General features: G+C 42.4%; 1 long non-coding RNA gene across 1 annotated transcript in view; it reads right to left on the bottom strand.

Moving 5' to 3' along the window:
* The window catches only part of LOC132994583 (uncharacterized), a 106,467-nt gene that overhangs the window by 61,069 nt on the left and 29,580 nt on the right, over positions 1–15,818 (bottom strand). The window lies entirely within an intron of this gene.

The following is a 15,818-nucleotide window of genomic DNA, read 5'->3' as shown; positions in this document are numbered from 1 at the left end:
CACAGGGTGTGCACAGAGAGCAGATGGTTGGCTTCCAGAAAATGCTAATTCTGTTACAGCAGCGCACAGCAATGCAAGGAATACTGGCATCTACTGAAAACAAGAAAACCAGGAGCTTAAATGAAGGGAGGAAGTGAGGAATGAACAAACAGCAAAAGAACAACAACATATGTTGATTCAAATGTATTAAGAAATAAAAGGATTGAGGGTGCTCAAACACAAAAAACTTAATGAATTTAGAGATCAAGGAAGGATCAAGAAAAATAACAAAGAAAGCAAATTGGATGTAAAAGGTCTGTTTGAGCCAAAGTCAGGTTGTAGTACTCGAAATCAGTCTTGATCTCAAGACCGGTCTCGAGACAACTTCTTCAAGGTCTCGTCTCGGAATCAAAATAATTTTTACTCGGTCTTGGACTAGGTGGACTCCAGATTTTAAATCACCACTGATAGACTATTTTTCTACATCATTACTTTGATTCTAAGGAAAACGCTCATTTCCAAACGTCTCATTTCCAAATTAAAATAATATAATCTCCAAGCAACAGCGCATAGATATCATGGGAACAGTTAAATACATGTATGGTTTGCCGACAACGGGCTGCAGACGCTAGCAGAGTCTGAATATCACTTTACCTTGTCAGTCGACAGGGACGTTTGGCTTCTCACAACGTCTTTGTCTGCTTCACACCCACTCCTTGTCAACAAATACACTTTGTCCAAGTGGGGTGGGTGTAACAGCACTACGTGTCTTACAACAGCGCAGCTGCACCCAGAAGCCTTCGGAGGGCGCCAAAGTGCACCTAACCTAATCCGTACATATTGTTGCTTTAAGCATTTTTTTGAATTTCTGATTTTTTAAACAATTTCTCCAATGATTGCCATTCCATCTCCTATCTTGGTCTTTGAATTTAGTACAAGACTAATTTAAATCAGGAGAAACAAGTGAATTAAGAAAATTATTTATTACAATGGATAACATGGAAATGTGACAGAAATACTTTGGCGCTTGGACTCTACGGGGTGGGTGATGTGTTTGGAGAACGTTTGTTCTGAGCGTTGACAGAATAAATCCTCCCCATGGAGTCCAGACACTGATGGTTAAGCGAAGGACTTGATGAGACCGGATGGGTGAAGAATTGATGGATGATGATTCTGCAAAGAATGGTGGTGAGGGGGAGCTGGAGGGGTGCATGAAACAACAGCATGAAGGAACTAAAGGCAGAGAAAGAATCATATTTAAAAAGGGGAGCAGAACGATGATAGGCTGACAATGAGGGAAGGACGCCATGCCATTGTCACGAACGGTTGGAAAACAAAGGAGGTGGACCCAAGTGCAGAATAACCAAAAATATTAAATTAAACAAAAAGGCCAAAGGCAACAAAAACTTACTTTTAAAAGTTCAACAAAACACACAGGGATCAAAAACAGGGAGCCACAGAGGAGCACGAGCAAAACCTGACATACCAACGAACCACATACAACCAACAATGAACTGACCCAGAAGGGAAGAAACACAGAGACTAAATAGACAAGGGAGTAATCAAACACAGGTGAGACTAATAACACAGGTGAAGACAATCAGGGCAATCAAGGCAGGGAGAAACACTGAGGACACTACAAAATAAATCATGAAACACTAAAGACACACAGAACTCAAGAGTCTAACAAAACACACTAGAACACAGAGATACACGGGGATAATAAATGACAAAATAAAACAGAAAACACTGAAGACAAAACTAGGAAAACCATGAACACTAGGAAACATTAACACACAAGGAAAACAAGCAACACTGGGATAAAACAGGGAAACTCAAATTCAAAACCAAATCATGACAGCCATTGGTTAGATGAGTACCGCTGACGAGACAGCTGATTATCCAATGACAGCCCCAGAAAATGACAGCGTAAACGTGAGTGAGCGTGCAAAAAGGGATGAATAAGAAAGACCCAATTGTGAAGTTCCTGACTGAACTTCTTGAATGAATCTTCATTATTCAAACTTCCTGTGACAAGTACGACAAAGTGGTACCACTACCGCTGTTCATGGGAAGTTTTTAACCGTAAAACACATTTTACTAATGAAAAAAGGCGTTTGTTTCTGTAGCGTACGGTTAATGGCCTGGTCTGACACCCACCCTGCAGCAATGCTTTCTGGCGTTACAATTAACTATAAAGAAACCTCCAATCTTTACGCTGATGGTCTGCTTTGCTTTTAGAGCTCATAAAGAGGCGTCAATATTTATTTCAGTGTGTTTGATACCAACTCAAAACCCCCCTCAAAGGAGCTCTAAAAAAAGTTATCTTCTCCCAAACAACTTACTGTGGACACGAGAAGAATGTAGGGACTGAAATTGAGTTGAAGGCAGGAACACATGAATAAAAAATGACTCTCCGATGGCTGCTAAAGGATTCAGAACAATATGGCTTGTTAAAGAACCCATGAAATGGAGATTGGAGGTGACTTTATGACAAGTGGACCTGATAAAAAGGAAATAGGCAGGAGGTTTGCAAGCCGATGAGCAGCGGAGCAGATCGCATCAGAACTTCACAGTACATTTACCAAACTCTTTCTGTTTTTTGAGGGCAATTTCTAATAGGTAAACTTTTATGAAACTTCTGGTCTGTATCATCTCCTCGGAGAACCTCAGGGTGAGGTGGATTTTGCTGAAACACCTCCAGAAGTCATTTTTCACTGCAGAGAGCCTTTACCAGTCAATGCTCATCACATTATAACGACATTAGAGCCGGCTGTTCTTTCTGCCCTACATTCGGCTGTGTGGGAGTCTGGGGCTGGAGGGAATTTTGTCCGGGAAGAAGAAAAGGAGCAAACTTCCACCTAAGTCTCGCATACACATGATGCAGCTGCCCATGTGAAGCCAAATGATAACATTAAGTCACACACTGCAGTTGAGCATGCGCACACACACACACACACACACACACACACACACACACACACACACACACACACACACACACACACACACACACACACACACACGCTCATTTCTAAGGTTTGCTCATTTACCCAATCCCTCGTTCCTTCACCTCCTCTCCACTCACTCATCGAGTTAATTAGCTTGTGCGTTCATCACACCTGGTAGAGTGAAGGAGACGCGGAGAGAGATCATTTGTTATTTATGAAAAAACATAGCTTAGCATGGTCCATGTTAGGATACGATATGATAAGATTGATGCTATAAGATACAATAAGCCATGATACTCTACAGCAAGAGGAAATACGATATGTTTGGATAAGCTAAGAACGAATATGATAAACAGTCCCCAAACAGTCCCCAAAGGGAAATTTGTCATACAGTATAGCTGCCTCCACGGTCAGGGACTCAAATGTTTTATTACCTTTTTAATTACTAAACAAAATGCTGCAAGGCGGTGCAGTGGTTAGCACTGTTGCCTCACAGCGAGGAGGTTCCTGGTCTGAATCCCCGTCTGACAGGAGCCTCTCTGTGTGCAGTTTGCATGTTCTCCCCATGCATGGGTTCCCTCCGACTTCCTCCCACAGTCCAAAGACATGCTCCTTAGGTTAACTGGTGACTCTAAATTGCCCGTAGGTGTGAATGTGAGTGTGGCTGGTTGTCTGTCTCTGTATGTCAGCCCTGTGATTGACAGGCGACCAGTCCAGGGTTGTGCCCCAACTCTGGCCCAATGACAGCTGGGATCGGCGCTGTGACCCTTATTGGAAAAGCGGTATAGATAATGGATGGATTAGTATACAAGATGATACATTGCCATCAGGGGTGATTCTAGAGCCTGTTGGGGCCCCATGCCAAAATTCACAGGGGGCCCCCTCAAACTAGCATTCATTGCCATTATGCTATCAATAATGTGACACCAAAAACAGGAGAAAAATGCAAGATGCATTTTTTTTACAAAGTTCACATCAGAATAATTTCATAATATAAATGTAAAGACCATAAAAAAGTGTAATTGCAAAATGTAAATATGAAAAACGATAAAAACATCAAAGAACAAACACCATGATGTAATGTAAGCAGAAGTTATGTTCTTCAAGTGTCTCATCTACATATTAAGGGCTTAAGTAGCATCAGTCATTTCATATTCTAAGAGTAATTGCTGTTCCCCTTAGGGAGTTTCCTACTGTCATTGCAAACTTTTAAATTTTCTAAGCCCTGGAGGGCCCATTACTGGCCAAGGGCTCCAAGCAGTTGCCTGCCTTGCCTGTTGACAAGCAGCGCCTCTGATTGCCATGCTATGCTTCGATACGATATGCTCCAAAATGCTACAGACCTGGGCTGCTGGCTTTCTTGGGAGTGGAAAGAGTGGGGGTCACTTATTATGTTGTGTCTTGGTTCCCCTAGACCGGGGACATAACAACTCCTTTGCTGCACGCGTATAACCGCCTCCACAGGCAGGAAGTCACGTTTAACCTTTCCTCCCTAAAATGGGAAAAAAAAACGTATCAGTAAGTGATTTCATAAGTATTTTTATTTACACATATCTAAAATGTGATTGTGATTTATTGCCATTAAAGATCTAATAAAGCCAAACACAGTAAATTAGTGCTTAATTAGGAAGGCACTTAAGTACTTTGAAAATTAGGCCGTAATTAGGAAACCAAAAGTGCAATTACATGATTACATTGATGTTGTGACCATCGCAGCTGAAGGTAAGCAAGATAAAGTGTGTCAGTGTGTGCACCTTGTTTTCAGTAAACTGTGAGGTAATGAGGACGACCGCTGAGTGGCTCCAACGTTGTGGACATCTGCCCTTCTCCCTCTTCGTTATTCATCCTTTTTTAAGTCTCAGCCGCTCTCTGTGACAGCCTTGGAGTGCCTTTTTATCTCCGCGGGAAGGCTGCATCTCGTCGAACGTCGAGTTATGCCAAACGGAGTGCAATAATGTCAGAGGCTATCATTGTGGATAAGAGATGTGAGAAAAAAACAACAGCGCTGACAACATAATTAGCCGGGATCTGTCCTACAACCTTCCTTTTCTGTTGGCTATCTTTGAACATTAACGTCATTTTAATTATTAAGATTAAAGAGTCATGAGGCGGGCCACTGAAGTGCATCAGGCCACACCGCATTACATCCAAACATTGATGTGCTCAGTAGTACACAGCCAGATGAACAACCAATCAGTCTCACTCTTAGTTGATGGTGCAAGCTTTCCTCAAACAGCCCGGCTCAAACTGGGGGAAAAAATCCATCTCAGCGATTGCTGTCGTGAGACATTTGTTCTCTTCCAGACAAGTTGGAGGAATCATTCTTCACAAGGACACGAGTATTGACCGGAGATTCAGCTTGAGTCTCAGTCCACGCTGGAGGCACCAATCAGCTCTGATGTTCTTTTTCCACTTCAACCTTGTCCAACTCATCCACTCAGAGAGTCTGTGGATCAGAAAACTATTATTTCAGATAATTAGCTTTTACCCTACCCGAAAGAGTTAGGCCTGTAAGCCTGCAGGGAAGCGACTCTTTTACTAATCATCCATCATCCATCCATCCATCCATCCATCCATCCATCCTTTTGCTTCTGGTTATCCAGTTCCTGTCTAGTGGCAGTGGGCTAAGCAAATCGAGCCACACATTCCTCATCCCAGGAACGTTTTCAGCTCCTCAAGGGGGATTCAAAAGCGTTCCCCGCCCAGATAGATATATAATCCTTCCAGCGAGTTCTGTGTCTACCCTGAGGTCTCCCCCCTGTTGGACATATCCAGAAATGTGTAAAGGGAGCCATCCTAATCAAACACCTGAACCACCATGACTGGCTCCTTTCGATTGGAGCGGCTCTACTCAGAGCTCCCTACCCGATCTATGAGGCGAACAATCAGTGTATATAAATAATGTATGCACACAAAGAAATCTGAGTTTCCCACACAGTAAGTGGTACTCCAGGCCATGTATGCAATATACACACAAGTGGATGCATTAACAGGAGCGTGCTCTTGACATAGCTGGGCCCTGATTTTGTGGCGGCGCAGGGGGTCAGTGTGAGCAGCGCACTGACTGTTTGGTCTGACCTTTAGTCTTGAGGTGCGCAGTGAAGTAAAGTGCACGCAGTGCAGGTGGGAGGAGAAGCCAAACAAGTGGAAAGTTTATTCAAATGATGCAGCAGAGAGAGAGAGTGAGAGAGAGAGAGAGTCAGTGTGCTGTGAACAGAAATGTGAGGACACAAAGCGTATTATAATGTAATGTTGATAAAGTGATGGAAAATACGATCGGGAGTCCGTATATTGTCTTTTATTTTGAAATTGAGTGGATGTTTCCTTGTCTGACTTCCTGTCTACGTCGATCTATTCTGTCAGGCTTGACGCCTGCTTGCAGCAGGCTCCATCTTACATAGACTTGGAGTACATTTGCAGATCGTAGGGGCGCTGCTGGCATGCTCCAGATAGGGACTGCTGTGCACCACTATGATGTGGTATGACGAGTAATCTCCTTAAAATTAGGAATAAGGGGAAAAGAGGGATCTTTGTTTTTAAAGGGGACACATTATCCCTCTTTTCTACCTTTTCAAACAGTCCCCTGTGGTCTAAATGAAACATCTGTGCGGTGCTTTGGTCAAAATATAACATGAATCAAGCACCAGAGGAGGTTTGTGACCCTGTATAAACCAGCTCTCTTAGAACGCTCCATTTTGGTGTGTGTGTCTCTTTAAATCCAATGAGTCCCCCCTGAGTTTTCCCTGTAGGGGAGGGTATTTTTTTTCACCAGAATCCCACTGTGATGTCACAAGGAGAGCATATTTGAAACAGAGCATTTTTCTCTGTGTTGTAAGACTTATGCAGACCACAAACAAAGGACTAGATGGATTTATTTCACATTTTGTGGGTCGGTAGACACTCAGGTTACCCAAATATATGTTCAAAAACACTGTACAAGTGGAATTGTCATCATGTGTCCCCTTTAAAACAAGGTTTAACACTGAGCTGAAATCTCACTGCTGTTGATGGATAACAGGTAAGCAGGAGATGAAAAACCAGAGCTGCACATCTGTCTGAAAAGGTCGAAACACAAGGACGAACACTTCACCAGTATTGGGGGATGAGGTCAATGTGACACACACGATCTGTGAAGCTGTCCTTCTTCTTCTATGCTGTGAAGTGAAGCATGCAGAGGTGTTAATATGCAAACAGGTGATTAGGACACGTCTTTTGTGTTTAACTCTTGGAGGGGAAACCAGGCTCTTGCACGCACGCAGCATTTTAAATCTGGAAAAAACGTGCATCAATAATTTAATGATCCTGCATTGTGAGTTGACCATGTGGACCTATACATGATGTGCATGCATTTTGCTCCAGAAAAAGGAACAAACACATAATGGGGAAAAATAGACACTGGAAACTGTTAACTTAGGTACGTTTCTCCACAGCACGCTCTGCGGTCCGTCTCCGGAGCATGCCAGCAGCGCCACTCGGCTTTGCTCCCTAACAAACACGCACCAAGTCCATTTTTAAACGGAGCCCGCTGCAAGCAAGCGTCAAGCTGAATAGAGCATTTCAGGCACCAAAAAACAAAAACAAATCTACCTAAGGAAGAAAAAGCACAATGTTGAATCTGTGTGTGGAGCTGCTCATGGATGGATCTGCTGCGCTCGCGCTCCAGAAACGGGCCGACAGAGCAAAGCTGTGGCGCTGCCGGAAAACAGCAGGGATTAAGCAATAAGATGTAAAACAAGACCTCAAGTGTGGGAGGCATGGATGTGACTTAAGCGACTAAAGACGCACCTCCTATCTCTCACATACTGGAATTTAGTGCTTGATTTCAAATATGTTATTGCAGCTGCTGTCAATCAAGCAGTCCATGGCAACAGTGATCATGGAGACGTAGGGTGCCAGATCGCACACTGTGCAGTCAAGTACACATCAGTATGATTCAAACACAAGGGCACTTGCTCAGCAGGGATGTTCTTGCCGGCCTACTGTCTGACGCATTATCGCATGACTCCCACACAAACACACACAACACATGTTGTCAAGGACATAATGTTTTGAACAAAGAGCATTTCCCATTTTTTTTATAAATTCATGATCAGGGTTCAAATAAATGACAAGTACAGTAGCGAGACTACAGAAAATGGCTCGCTGATGCTCAGAAGAGATGAATAAAAAGGACATCTCTGATTTAGTTTGATTTCTAGAAATCCTTGATGTTTTTTGAAATCGTATTTTCCCCACATAATGAACAGAAATGTCTCCTGTGCAACAAGTGGCAAGGCTGATTACTAAGAGGAAAAGCCAGTCCCTCAGTAGTGCAGCTCGGACATGATTGAGAATTATTACAAATCAGGTACACACTGATTGAACAGAAGAGGAAGAGTTGCAACAGGCAGTAAAATAAAGGCAGTGCTTTAATCATAACGGAGCAACTGAATCAAAATTGTAGCACCAGCAGTACGGTTATGAAGCACAATGTTTTACTGAGGGCTGCAAGCCCGGAGGTTTACTGCACAGATACTGGGGACTGAGCTGTTCTGTGCATAAACATTTTTGAGAATTATGACAGCCACAGTCACAGTCGAGGGAGCACAAAGGTCCATTTGAACAGGAAATGCGCTGAACTTAACAGCTCTGGTGAGGACTGTGTGAGCCTCAGATGTGCCGTATTGTGTAACTAAGAATGACCCTGAGCCTGCCAGGACATGGAAGACATTAAGGCAACTGATCTTCTGAGACCAGACCCGCGTTTTAATGTGTTTATTGGAACCCAACTTGTGCTGTTAGAATATTAAAAGGGAGAAGAGACACAGTGGAGGAGCCATAGAGGGGTCACATTCAACATCTTAAAGGTAGAGTCAATGAAAGGCATCTGATCCAACCATCACAACAGGGTCCTAAGATACTGACTAGACTCTTCTCCTCTCTTCTGCGTACTCTTCTGGGTACAGGAAGCGCTCCGTCCTACAGGTTTTATTATCCCATCAGTATCCTCTGTGTGTTTTGTGTTCATAGGCTCAGTGGACGGAGAGAAGTTACATGAGCCGTACAAAGTCCAGTCAATCCATCAATAAACATTTAAACCTGACATGTAAATAAAAGGCTCTTTAAGGGAACGAGCGCTGACACATTAATTGGTTTGATTCATGTCAGAAACACATGTATGTATCAAGCTTATTAATCCAACCTCTTTGCACCCTACCCCTCACATAGCACCCAGTGTGTGTTCGTGTGTGTTCGTGTGTGTATGTGTCACTTTACTAGCAAAAATAGTCAAACACGCCTTAAACCACTTTGATCACGACTAATAGGACCTATACAGTTAGTTTGACTCATGTGTGATATTAAACACTCTTAGTACTGCAACAGAGGGCATGGAAGAGTAGGCTGTGGAAAGAGGGGCTTTCAGCAGCTATGGGTTAAGATTTGTCTGGCTAAGAAAGGATCAGCTGGGGAGTATTTCTCTGTATCAATGAAACATGGTGCTCCATCATGCTTGAGGTGGAAGACCTGGGTTTGGCTAAGTTTTGCTTGAGAGTTTGGTTGCCTTAGCAAAACTTACTGGTCTGGTCACTGGTCACCAGTTAATCACAGGGCTGACATACAGAGACAGACAACCAGCCACACTCACATTCACACCTACGGGCAATTTGGAGTCATGTCATGAGTCATGAGCATGTCTTTGGACTGTGGGAGGAGGCCGGAGGGAACCCATGCATGCACGGGGAGAACATGCAGACTCCACACAGGGAGGCTCCTGTCAGACGGGGATTGAACCAGGAACCTTCTTGCTGCAAGGCAACAGCGCTAACCACTGCACCACCCTGCAGCCCCCACTGCTGCTATGTCTTTCTATATTTTCGTGTATTTCTTGTACTACAAACAGCATACAAAAAGCAAGGTGCCCGGTCCCTAAAAAAAACAATAATTAAAGCTAGTCGGAGAAAGTGAGAAAAGGAAAAAGAGATAACAGATCAAAGTAAGCAAAGAAGTCAAACATGGCCAAATCCCTGTGTTGAGAATTGATTTAAAGAAGTATGTCATAGTTCTGTACTGCATGCCGGCTCCCAGAGTGATAACCCAATCATTCAACAGACCTTGACAGAGGGCTTACCACTATGACTCCATCTGTAGTTCTTAGGGGTCAAGAGGGCACATCTCAGGGCGGAGAATCAGACATAATTAGTTGAAAAGCTGAAAAGAAGATCCTTGAACTGAAATGACAAATAGAGGGAGGAACAGAGAGGATGTGGTCTTGCCTTCTTTTCCTTTGCAATGACTGAAAGCAGGAGATTTGCACTATTTGGAGACGTTGGAGAAATCCCCGGATGAAAAAGGAGGAAAGTAGATTTAAAAAATCCAGCTATGAATGAATAAAAGAATATTTAAAAAAATGCACTCATTGTCTTAAAATGATTCTTCTCTCTTGAATGTGGGAAAAACAAAAAGCAGAGAACCAATTTGACTGAATCCATTTGATTTTAGGGCATGGCTACTTTTACCTTTTAACAAAGTAAAGATTAAAAAAAAAAACTGTGACAGGCAAGCCACTGCACCTCGAGTAAAGACTCTACTTGTCTTTTGCTGATCTATAATTTCAAACATGAGTGAATAAACCTTTATTGATCCCACAGTGGGGACATTTTCCATGTTGACTGCAGCAAAGAAACAACAAAGGAAAGCAGGGTATGAATACACCGATATGGGGTTTTGGGGGACATACCGATATCGATGTTGGGGTGGGGAGTGGGGGGGGGGGGGGGGGAGATCTGACACAAGATCAAACACTTGTTGAACAGAGAATGATCATATTAACATACCTTTTATTAATGTACACAAATGTATTTCATTGTATTATCGAACACAACAGAAAGACAAACTGATGCATGTTTCATTCAAGATGACCTGAATTTGGCAGGCGAGTCTTTTAATATAGCTGAAAAAATGACGGGTCAGGCTACATACCACTTTTTTTTGATTTATATGTAGAAGGTAAGAGGGTGAAGGGGAGCAGTGAGACCATGATGAAGCATTCTAGAGAGAGGGACTAAATGAAATAAGTGAGGAATCAACAGGGAAAACTCCAAATGGGAGAGAAAGAAGGGGGGGGGAGATAAAGAGCCAGGGATGAAGTAGCTATTCATGGGATAAGTGCAACGGAGACAGCTCTGAGGTGACGGCTGACATCAACTATGAGCCTCGTTAATAGTCTTCTTGTGTATGTGTGTGTGAGTGTGTGTGTGTGTGTGTGTGTGTGTGTGTGTGTGTGTGTGTGTGTGTGTGTGTGTGTGTGTGTGTGTGTGTGTCAGCTAGTATAAATGTGTTTATTGTGCCTGTTCATTTCAGATAAGTATGCCCGACCAGAAGTGCGGTATTACAATATCTATCCATTTGACGGTTGCATATATATATGAATCAGAAGTGGTGTGTGTGTGTGTGTGGTCTATGCTGCCTCTATTACTTTTCTCTTTGCGCACTAATGTTCATGCACACACACACACACACACACACACACACACACACACACACACACACACTCACACACACACACGTGCATGCACACCTAAAGTAGAGCTCATCAGTCCTGATGAATGTCCTTACCTGCTGTATTTGTTTCCTCTCATCATCCTCTCCTCTGCTAGTCAACTTGTTTCACACCTGATGTAGAGGTTTCACACACACACACACACGCATACAAACAAAAACACACACACACACACACACACACACACACACACACACACACACACACCTACACACACACATACACACATATGAAACGCTGTAGTTTTCCTTCTGCTGACGTTGCACTGTTTTGAACTTTTCCCTTCCTTCGTTTTCCTCTTTTTCTTTTTCGGTCCATCTGCGTCTTTTCCTGCCAACTTTAACGCGTTCTCAACTGCTGCGAGGTTCAAAAGTGCAGACCGCTCATAACACATTTTTATCACCTTGCTTTTAAGATCTGCATCAGATTACAGCGTCCAAAGAGGGATACTGGGGCAGAAGAGAAGGACAGAAATGAGGAATTAAAGAAGTACCTGACGCAGGATAAAAACAGCTCTGCGTCATCATCTTCAGAATCACTTCTCATTAATTAAAGAAATAAATCTTACATCTCTGAAATTACAAATTAAGGAATAAGGCCCCGTGGCGTTTAAGTGCCATTAACTATGACTTCTACATTTTCTTGAAATTTTCATATAAATTACAAAGCAATCTGCATAAAATATGACCGGAATTAATTCTTTCTCCCATCACGGATAAAGTCAGTGATTTTGCTTTGAATGTTCTCGGGTCCTTGATCGATTCATTTCATATGCATTACATTTTCTTTGTCCAGAATTCATCAAATTAATGCCAATTTGAAAGCTCTCTCTCTCTCGTGCAGTTATAGAGCTTCGAAATGGTATCGGCCTTGTGTTCATTTTTCAAAAGTTTTAAATCTATTACAGAAAAATGCTTTAAAGGTTTCCTTGACATGCACTGAGCACCAACACATTTTTAAAAACTCTGCAACCGCTCATGCAGCACTTTAACATCGCAGAGATATTCCTTCATGAGTCAACACTTCACAAACTGTAAGTCCTAAAGTAATCAATGTAATCAGGAATGTAATTGACTCTGTAGGTGTGATGGTCCCTGAACTAAAGAGACCTGGTATTTTGTATTTTTTCATCAGCCACCATCGAGTTCAGATTTAACTAAAGAGGCATTCATCCGAGAAAAACGTACCTGCTGTTCAAGCAAATGAAGCTTTCATTTAACCTTTGACCTGTGAGGCGGCTGTGTTGAAAAGACTTCTGAGACATTCCTCAGATATTTAAATGTCTGATTAAAGTCAGAATTCTTTACACCGCCACCAAAGTAATGTGGGGTTAAGTGTCTTGACCAAGGACAGGCTAAAATGCGCTGCAAATTACAAATGGCCGAGACAACTTTGTTGACATCAAACCGTTACAAACATATGCGTAAAAAGTCAAAAACACACATTCAGAAAAAACTGCAACTAGAGAAAGTTCTGCCTTTCCAACCGTAGCACATCCTCCATGCTTGTAGGGGCGCTCTGTGGGAACGTTAACAGGAGGAGAGACGGGGAAGTGGATTTGTTCTCAGACCACATAACCATACAGTAAACACCACCGGAGCAGCTTTTCTCTGAGGCTACGTCAGGGTCCTGAGCTCACCAACCTTCCTGTTCATCACACGAGCAGTTTGAGTTCTTTGTTATGCACACTAAATAATATTCAAAATCAAGAATAGCAATAACTGCAAACAGCATCCAGTTGAATCAGTCGACAGGGGCTGATAATCCTTTAAGTAATTGTAGTCTCACTGCAGTTCATTATTTTCCCATAAAGGTTGGTTGTAATAACTGTACGACGGCTTTCATCCCAACACAGACGATGGAAGGAAACAAACATGAATTGGTAATAATTTAAAAACCTAATAAAAGATTATTGTCCAAAGGGAGGCAAATCGCAAACTGAGGAATGGCTGTAAATGAGTTGTATTAATGGAAACACACCATCGTCATACTGGTGTGTGTGTGTGTTAATAATCAGACAATGAAAAGTTTCCACTGGAGAGGCTTTAAGTAAAAAACAATCAGAAGATCACATCAATCAGTCTATGGTACTCACTACGCACAGGAGAGGATGTGTATAGAAATGAATGGTCTACAATGTGTACAGATCATAGACTGTAAATATTAATGTTTGAAGCCTGAGTGAAGTCACCCATATGTTCCTGCAGGGGGCTCTGGAGGCTCATCAGCAGCAGCCGCCATGCTGGAAATGTTGTCTCATCCTAACTTTCAGTCAACCCAACGACAGGCTGAGAGCTGGAGCTGAGGCGGGTTTTAAGCCTCTAGATCAGGGGTCAGGAACCTTTTTGACTGGGAGAGCCATAAAAGCCAAATATTTCTAAATATATTTCATTGAGAGCCATATAGTATTTTTAACGTATAATAAATTAAATATGTATATATATTTGTATGTATATATTTAATGCGACTTCTGATGCAACTTAGGATGGCTCTCTTTTCATGTTCACGGAGAAGCGCTACAAATCCTTTGTTCTTCCCCAACATACAGGGTGCACCATCAGTACAGACAGAAATAAGTTTATCCATCGGTAGTTTTTTTTTCTTTAGCAAACTCCATGAAAGACGTGAATAAATCCTCTCCTCTTGTTGTCCCTTTCATTGGCAAAACAGCCAAGCTTTCCTCACGCAGTGTGTCACCTGCAGCATCCCTGGCAATTATACTGCACTGAGATAGATGGCTGACGTCTGTTGACTCATCTAACGCGAGAGAAAAGTATGTCCCGGCGTTTATGTCCTTAATTTGTGTTTCCTCGACTTGATTTGCCATCATGATGCTACGATCGTGCACAGTTCTTGCTGACAGGGGCATGTCTTTTATTCGTTTGATTATCTTGTCTTTATTTGGGAAGTCATCAAACAGTTCATTGGCCACATCAAGCATGAATGTTTTGGCATACTCGCCATCTGTGAATGGCTTTCCATTCCTTACTATTGCCAAAGCACCCGCAAAGCTAGCGGAATTCCCGTCACCTTGCTTGGTCCACACACGTAGTTGCTGCTGACTCGTCTGAACTCTCCGCTGTAGCTCCTCGCATGCCCTTTTCCTGCTGTCCCCCGCTGGATATTTTGATGCAAATGAAGCATGGTGCGTATCGAAGTGCCGCTTTATATTTGACCGTTTCATCGATGCAATTTTATCATTGCATATTAGACATACCGCAGATCCTGCTCTCTCCACAAATGCAAATTCCTCTGTCCACGCAGCCTGGAATGCACGGTAATCATCGTCTTTTTTTTCTTTTCGCCATCTTTTCCGTTACAAGGGTTGAAGCGGATAAACTAGTTGGCTATCTGATAAAATTGATTTCTTCACCTTTACAATGACCCGGACATGCTCGCGAGCCATTGGTTCCCGACCCGACCCACGGGTGACCTGTGACCCGTGAAATTTATCTTCAAAACTAATTTCTGTTTACTTTAAAATGACACAGTATTATTAAGAAATATCACAAGTATTTTAAAATCAGTTCCAAACTGATTTTTTTTTTTTCAACTCAAAATTGTCTGGGAGCCATATGCCGTCACCGGAAGAGCCATATATATATATATACATTTTTCAAGAGCGGAGGTTGCCGCTTGATCAGGATGCAAAACACTCTGACTGCATTGAACATTGTTTATCATTGGTTTACATTTTAGCATTAAACAATGTTTAATGTTAGCCAACTGTCCTGTGACTGCTCCTGGTGGAGTGAAATTCAAAGCTCTGTTGAGTTGATTCCCTGATGCATGAGCTCCTCTGTCTGTAGCGCGCCCACAGAGCTAATTTGACACTTCTTTGACACACACATACTCCTCTCTCATTCAGTCTCTTCTTTTCTCTCAGTCTCAGCCACACACAAATATCTCATTCATTACTCACATTCATTTTCTAACAATCATTATAACAAGTTGGATGCAGGCGGACAGTAAAAAAAAAACCCAACTCTAATGATGACTTACATGCATGACAGTCGCTCACTTACATCACCCTATTACATTTCTCACCAATTACATCTTCTCCTTCTTTCACTCATTCCCATCCTCACACTCCTTCTTTCAGGCTGCAGGTCGAGTGACATTAATGGAACTTTATTTGAAGAGATGGTACTTTCTTTAGATGGGATGTTGACATAATATCACTTTAAAGAACATTTCAGTTTTCTCAGAGGCTTATTGTACTCATATCAATAGGCACATATCAGTCGATGAGCATGCACATGCATACTGTATACTAACCCGGCCGTTAGCATGCCATTAGAACATACTAAAATACAGGATGCACAAGCGGCTACCTCCGGTCTCGAAAA

This window comes from Labrus mixtus, chromosome 2, assembly GCF_963584025.1.
Source record: "Labrus mixtus chromosome 2, fLabMix1.1, whole genome shotgun sequence".
Classification (NCBI taxonomy): Eukaryota; Metazoa; Chordata; class Actinopteri; order Labriformes; family Labridae; genus Labrus; species Labrus mixtus.
Note: the sequence above shows the minus strand (reverse complement) of the source record. Positions and strands in the feature narration are given on the sequence as shown.